Raw genomic sequence first — 7,541 nt, 5'->3', positions numbered from 1 at the left:
CCTGCGCAGCGTTCGAGTGGTTGGGTTTGTCGATCGTGCTGCATGGATCTGGGCTTTCAGCAAGTTGAATATAGCTGAAAAGGGATCATCCAACCTTTTCAAAGAGCTCCAGTCAGGTGCCACTGGCAGGTGGCATCTGGCCAAAAGGGGTGAACAGGAATGTGGGTTTGGGAGAGTGAAAATAGCTGTCAAATATTTATCCAGCATCTCTTTTTCGCCCGTAAAGTGATTACTAGTGGCATATGATTGCTGTGCTGCGAGGAGCATGCCTGGGACAGCTTCTGGATGTTAAGGGGCCTGTGACAGACAATGAAATTGTGGCTTTACACACCACAGTGAGGAGGACAGGTCTCATTCATGGAGGAAACAGCAGTGCAGAGATATCTGAGGGAAAAGGTGCCCAGAGGTCTTATCTGTACAGGTCAAATGCACACACAGCTTGGTGATGATCTGTGAATTAGGTGGCATTTGGCAGTGGAGAGCTTCCCCACCCCTTAGTCCAGTTTTGACACGATGAGACGGACGAGTAGTCTCTTGACCAAGACCTTCTGACTGCTTTCTCTGCGCACGTGAGCAGCATGCCCTGGAGAACATCAGTGCAAATTCACAGTGCATATTTTTCAAGGACACGTACTGTGATGACACGTGTCACCCAGTGTCATCTGTGCCTGAAAAAATATGGCATTTGAGAGTAAACACTTGGCAGAAACAACAGCACAGGCTCAAATTTAGACAGGAATAATTTATGCTGTGCAGACCCTGTCTTGCTGGAAGGGAGCACGCTCTCTGGAAGGCAGGGAGGGAAATGTGTTGCTAATTTTGCTAGACAACTTCTGCCCTCCCATCCTTTTCATTTTGTAGTTGCCAGCCTCCCTGGTTGTTCTTAAAATAGGAACATCTGACGCCTTGTTTAACTTATTCTGGGGGCCTGTGGGGAGGAGGAGGAGGGGAGAAATCCCCTCTCTGTGGTCTGTTGCTCAGCCTCTTCCAGGAAGCCCTGCTGGGAATTGCATTCCAGTTTTCCACCTGCCCCCTTCAAGCTCTCCTTTTCTTGCTCCAACTTTGTGCCAGGATGGGGACTTCCCTGCCATCGTCCCAGTGTCTCACGTCACTCTCCAATACCTCCTGGGCACGCTGCTGTCGGAAGCGTGGAGCTGCTGACAACTGCCAGGTAAAGGGGGGACTTCTCTGTGCCATGAAGGCAGGGCACCCGCACCAGCAGCGGGGAGAGAAGCTTGAAATAGAAGAGGGGTATGCTTCAACACATGGTTGAAGCAGAACTCTCCTTGCATTTCAATGAGCCCGTTATTGTTGCCTGCTTGCTTGCAGTTAATCTCCCCACGCGGTATTAGCGTGAAAAGGATGGCTTGGTCATGTTGCCATGCTACTAAACACACTGAGTTAACCATGAGGGGGGCAGATTGTGCCTCCAAATAGTTTGAGTGCTTCCCAATCCCTGTACGATGACCTGTGTAATGATTGGCATTGCCCTTATTCCTCCCTCCCACGGGGATCTCCTTTCCCTTTAGCATAGATGAGAAATTATCTTGACTTCTGCTTTTCTGAGGGAAATGCATAGACACCCTGCAAGGAGGTCCATGAGACACCCTGCTGGGGCAGGTTTTATGCCATCCTTTCTCTGGGGAAAATGCAGACACCCCTTAGAGGCATGGAGCTCTCAGCAGTGGAGTGCTTGGGTGCTCTTTCTGAGCCCGGAAAGGCAGCACAACCCTCCCCAGAGGAGGCATGCATGCAGTTGAGCACAGTGGAGGAGGTCCAGCCTATGGGCCCTCGGTAAGTACATGCCTACCCCCTCTGTAGTCACATTGGAGCCATCTCTGCCATCTCATTTATCCTGAGAACAACCATGGGACAGTTCTCCGGAGACGATGTGTTGTTCTTTAGGTGATCTGGAGGCCACTTTTTTTCAGAAGGGTTTGTAACACAACCATGATGTCATTGGGCTAAATTCTGTCCAAGCCACATCCTATATAATTTTCTAGTCCTTGTTACCCTGCCTGCCAGCTTGAAAGTTGTCCCGTCTTCTAAAATCCTCAATTACAAAGCAATAGGAAATTTAATGGAGCATAAGAAAATTCCAGTGTGAAATACATACAGATGAAAAAATTAAGAAATCTTTTCTGGCACAAAACCACCTGAACTCTGGAGATAAAAGAAATTTATCTCCTTGATTTGTCTCTCTTTTTATTATTTAACAAGCTGCTTCCAACCTCATGTTTGGTCACGAGCTGAAAGTCTGGTCAGGCCTTGGGAATGTAGACTCTTTGTGCGCGTTGCTTCTCTGTTTGTTTTCTCATGGCTTCGCAATGAGGGCAGAGGAACAGCAGACAAATATTAACGTCCAGCCTCAGTTGTATTCCCACCACTCAGCTAAGGACGACCTTGGTTTTGCAAGAATTAAGCAGGAGCTCTACAGTTGCATGAATGTTTGTGCATTGTGATGGAGACCCATAAAGCACTTAGATGTGATAGGGCTGAAATGACCAACAAGCTTCTGACTACTTTAAAAAAACGGGTGATGTTAGAAATTCCTATTTAGATGGCAGAAGCATGTGGCAAGCCCATCCTAGCTCTACTCCAGGACTGCAAACTTAGTTTGGCCACCTGGCACCTTAGAGTAGGAAGTTTAAATTGGATTTTAATAATACATTGCACTGTCTGATACCACGATGACTCAAAGGAAACCCACTCTATTTACACCTTGAAGACTGCAGGCTGCGCTGAATCCCAAAGCGCAGAGGAAATCTGCTGTTTCTTTTCAAAGGGGTGTCAAGCACTTTGCTGTTAAGAAAAAAAAATGACACTAAAAGCAAATGCCTTGGGTTTGTCATTTCTGTTTTACAAAGGAAGTGGCAATTAGGTGACAGGTGTGTAAATTCCCCGGCAATACTGCTGAACACAAAACACGCACTGATTTGAGTCTGTTCTTGGAAATCCTTTACCAACCCATCTCCTAGAAGGAAATGATCACACTAAACCCATTATTTCCTCCTGAGCTCTGAAAAGTTTGGGGTTTTTTTTCCCCTCATTTAGTTCTCCAGAGAAACTGAAAGGTTTGGAGATTGAAAACATAATGATGGCTCTTAAAAGAAACTGACTTTTAAAATTAGAGACTAACACAAGAGAGAGGAGAGATGAATGATGGTAGCTAGCAAGGTTTGCCAATCCCTCCAGGCTTTGTGGCATTCCAGCTTGAAACAGCTGTAAATCATTTCCATTTCTGACCTATGCAAAGCATCGTCTGTAGGTCCCAGTGCAGCACTTGTAGCTTGCACGGCTCCCTTTCTCTCCTTTCTGGTATCACGTGGGTAAAGGCTTCAAGTCCTAAATAGCTGGGGTAAATTATTAATCACATGTGCTGTTTAACTAGCTACCACACGGTTTTTACCTTCCAAACTGGCGCCAGCTCAAATTGTTTATTCAGGATGAAAAATACATCTGGATGCAGCCATGTGGGTTTCTCTGAAGCTTTTACTATGTGCTTGTTAAAGAAGGCTAAAAAAATGTCTCTGTCCATCTCTGTCCTCTGTACCAATTGCAGCTCGAATAGCAAACACTGCAACAGTGCACGTTATTTTGAGGAGGTCTCACCAGGGCTCTCTGTGAGGGTAGGAGCCATGCATGGCCACTACCACCTCATGTGAGCTGAGATCCCTGAACCATGTCTGGGGGGTGAGATGGACCTGGTCTGAGACCTGAGCCATCAAACATCTCTGCCTGACAGCAAGGATGGTGGTGGACAGGCTGTGAAACAACGACCATGATGCCTGAGCGCAGAGCGAGCTGGAGGTGACCATCCCCAGTCCAGATGTATGGCCAATCCCATCTTCACTGGTCATCAGGCCTTGCCACTGGACACATGCTGAGCAGTTGTGAAATGCAGCGATTAGCTGCAGGGCTAAAACCTTCTCATTGTGAGAAGCACTGCCCAAAAGGTCTGTAGCGGGGCTGGAGAGACATTACCCCTTGCTCTCTCCCTGCCTGGGCACCTCAACCCTACTCTGTGCTGCCAGACCTGGCATCACCAAACCCTTGGTGCATTTGATGAGTAAATGAATCAGCCAGGCTCCAAGTGTCCAGGCTGATGTTCTTCCTAAGCAGTGAAATTCAAAAGGAAACAATTAAAGTTGGAGCTACTGCTTGATGTTCCTTGTCTGGTTATGCACCAGCTGCATTGGTATAAGCCCCCGAGCCATAATGTAGATAGTGCACATGACTGGACAGAGGAAAGTGAAAATGAAGCTATCCCTGCTGCTGTTCATGTCACCTTTCAAAGTCCTTGATAGTCAATATCTCCCTGGGAACACCAGGCAGTGGAGGATATAGGACACCCAAAATATGCTTAGCTATGGCTTGTTTCTGGGTTGGGTGGGTTTGGGTTATTTTTCTGGGGGGAAGAGGTTGTTTCGGGTTTTAGGGGAAAAGAAATATTTTCCTTCTTTTAGAAACTTCCTGTTTTCATTTGCCCCACTCCCCTCCCTTAAGCTCTTAACCTTAGCAACGATTGATATATGTATATTTTAAGTGCATCAATCAGCATTTCAATCAGCTGAGCATGAAACCTGAGATGACAGCACTCTCTACTATGGCTGGTATGTGCAACTGGAGTCTGCTTTGGCTTTCATTTTTGTCTGACAACGAAGAGATGAAATAACTCACAATCTATATAACTTTATGAGGGCTACATCACTGTGGCTACATCACTGTGGTTGCACGATGACCTGGCTGCACTGTGCCCTTACAGATGTTTATGGAAAGGGGCAAAAGGGAGTACTAAATTTAGGACCAATCAAGTTGGTAAAGGCAGTAGTATTATGATTTTTCAAAAAAAGAATCAATGGTGTGTTAAGTATGTACACAGGAGTGTCTTGTGTAAAGCGTGTAATGGCCTTAAACTACATGAGTGGAAATACGGTTAGGTGTTAGGAAATGCTGTCTGCAGGAAAGGATAATGAAGCATCCAAACAGACTCCCTAGGAAATGTGCAGGCTCTTCATTGCTGCAGATTTTTAAGACCATTTGAGAAGGACATTCACCGGAAATGAGATAAATATGTTTAATCTTTCCATGGACAGTTATGGAAAGTTATGGAAAATTTTCCATAATTCCTTATGTTTTCCATAATTCCCTACATTACTGCATACACCAGAAACTTCTCTTTTCCAAGGCAAGGTGGTAAGGTGATGGTTAGATACAGACAGCACCTTCTGTAAGAATAACTGGTTTATTTGCAAAAAAAGTATTAAGAACTCAGGCTCAGAAATCCTTTTTCAGGTGTGAAACAGAGACAGCTTGCTTCAGAGCTGTGAGACTTAAACACATCCACAAATTTAAATTCGCAGCTTTCCTGGATAGCAAGAAGTACAGAATCACTGTTGATGTAGTTTTATGGTACGTTACGATCCTCCCCAACTTTATATTCCAGGGGATGTAAATGAATTATCTGCTTCCCCAGAGATTACCTATTGCTTTTCTTTCTCCTGCTAACATCCCTTCTTCTCCACTGGTATTAGTTACACTATCTTTCAGAGGTGATCCATCTGCCATGTGTCTCTGTCTAGCACGTAGCTGCAGCAACCTACATGCTGATCTGAAGCACGGGATGGAGCACCTCTGCCACATTTTTAAGGCTAGTATTCTGATCCCCTCGAGCTAGGAGTCTGGCTTCATTCCCTGACGTCTCTGAGATCCTGCCTGTCCCAGGAGATGCACCTGCTTCGCAGGGGGACAGTCTCTGGTCCATCTTCTGCACTAGGGCAACATCATTCTTGAATAGATGTCAGCCCACCCATCAATGGTGGAGACTTTCAGTGATGGCAAAACTACAGCTTTCTCAGACAGCCTTCTCCAGCACTTCCTTATCTTCAGTTTTAGAAAGCCTTCTGTGCCCTAATGTCTAACTTCTCACTTTTACCATTAAGTAGTTTTGTTCTAGACCTGGCTGCCCTCCTCTGATCTCTCCCTGCTTGGTCCACCCATCACACAGCTTGTGTTTGAAGTACTGTTGCCCAAATCATGCAGTTCAATCCCACTGAGGGCTTTGAGAGAAGATCACCAAGCAGAGCAGAGCGGAGCAGAATTATTTTGTGTTTTCACACAATGACACTCGTGTTTATATATCCAGTACGAGACTTACCTTTTTTACAGCAACATGATATCAAGATTTGCTAGGCCTGTAGCCCACTTCCCCAGAACTCCTCCTGACCTGGTAATTCCCTGGTACAATTTTATGAAGGTTTTTTTTGCTGGGTGATGCAGAACTCTGTATTTGACTAGTCAAAACTGAGTCATACTGTTTTGCAGGGGATTTCTTAAATTCTTTTAAAAATTCTTAATCTACGCACTAACTAATGTGCAACCTCTTCCAGCTTCACGTCACTAGCTAATGTCCCTTGTTTTCTATTCACAGGTTGTTACTGAAAACGGAGTGCCATCAGACTTGGGGCAGAGCACACAGACGACTGCCTGAATGTCCTTTCGCTTTGACTGTGAGGTAAGACTATGGCATGGAGAACTACTCTCCAGCTATGATCTTCCAGCCACTCTTGCACCCACCTCAAATAATTTAATCTAGACCATACTTTCCCAGCTTTGAAAAGTCAAGATCTGTGACATTTACTGATCCTCCCACTATCTTGTCATGAAAACAAATTTAGATTGGTCTGACCTAGCTCAATACAACTAGGTCAGTTTGATGCATGCTGGCTGTTATTAATCTCCTTGGTTTCTCCCAAGCACTTACAAAATTGTGCGTGATTTGTTCCAGGAGCATTCATGGAAGCGCAGTTGAGCAACGTGAGCTACCAGAGTTAATCCTGAAGTGCTGAAGTCCATGGAGCCAACCCAATCTCTGCCAGGAGTACCATCAGCAAAGGCATGATTTAGGTTCCGGATATTTTGGATTTTCTCTGCATTGCAAAATAACAGGATTTTTGATATTTAATTAAAGCAATTATCTTTCCTATCCATGCAGAAATGTGCCGTAAGTATTTTGCAGGTAGAACAGGAGTGTTCAATAGGAAACGCTCAAGCAGCTGGTGGCAAAGCTGAATTTGCCTCCCCCTTAGGCAAAACTAACCTCTGACTTGCTCACTGCAGGGCTCCTTGGGATAGCGTGCAAAAGGAGGATGCCAGGCTCCTCGGAATTCAAACAGGAGGATGTTGTGCGCTGTGGGGATTAGGCAGCAACTGCAGCTTTTGTTTTGGTGTAATCAGGGTTCGGGTGTCCAGTGCCATGGTTCTGCATTCAGGCTTACACCTTTGCTCGCCTACCTTGCACGCAGTTGTCATTTATTTCTAAGGGACTGCAGTTGTTCATGAAGAACAAGGACAGATCTGGGCCTCAAGAAGGAAAATACCCTAGATGTTTGAATAATTATTGCAAATGGAGGATCCATGCATGGTTTTGGGTGTGTGAGCAAGGAGGAATCTCATGGCTGCCTCCAGCACAGCTGTGATGTACTGAGGGGCTCTCAACCCCAACAGCTTGGTCTGGAAAATAAATTGTCCTCCCATAGGTA

The 7,541-nt window shown here is 45.5% G+C and overlaps 1 long non-coding RNA gene across 1 annotated transcript; it reads left to right on the top strand.

The window, feature by feature from the left end:
* The first annotated feature begins 873 nt into the window (after positions 1–873).
* Positions 874–7,541, top strand: LOC135318060 (uncharacterized). The gene is made up of 3 exons (XR_010376530.1): positions 874–1,171; positions 6,431–6,514; positions 6,788–7,541. It is a non-coding gene; the product is annotated as an uncharacterized LOC135318060 (long non-coding RNA).

This window comes from Phalacrocorax carbo, chromosome 1 (assembly GCF_963921805.1).
Source record: "Phalacrocorax carbo chromosome 1, bPhaCar2.1, whole genome shotgun sequence".
Classification (NCBI taxonomy): Eukaryota; Metazoa; Chordata; class Aves; order Suliformes; family Phalacrocoracidae; genus Phalacrocorax; species Phalacrocorax carbo.
The sequence above is the reverse complement of the archived record's forward strand: the minus strand, read 5'-3'. Positions and strand labels throughout refer to the sequence as shown.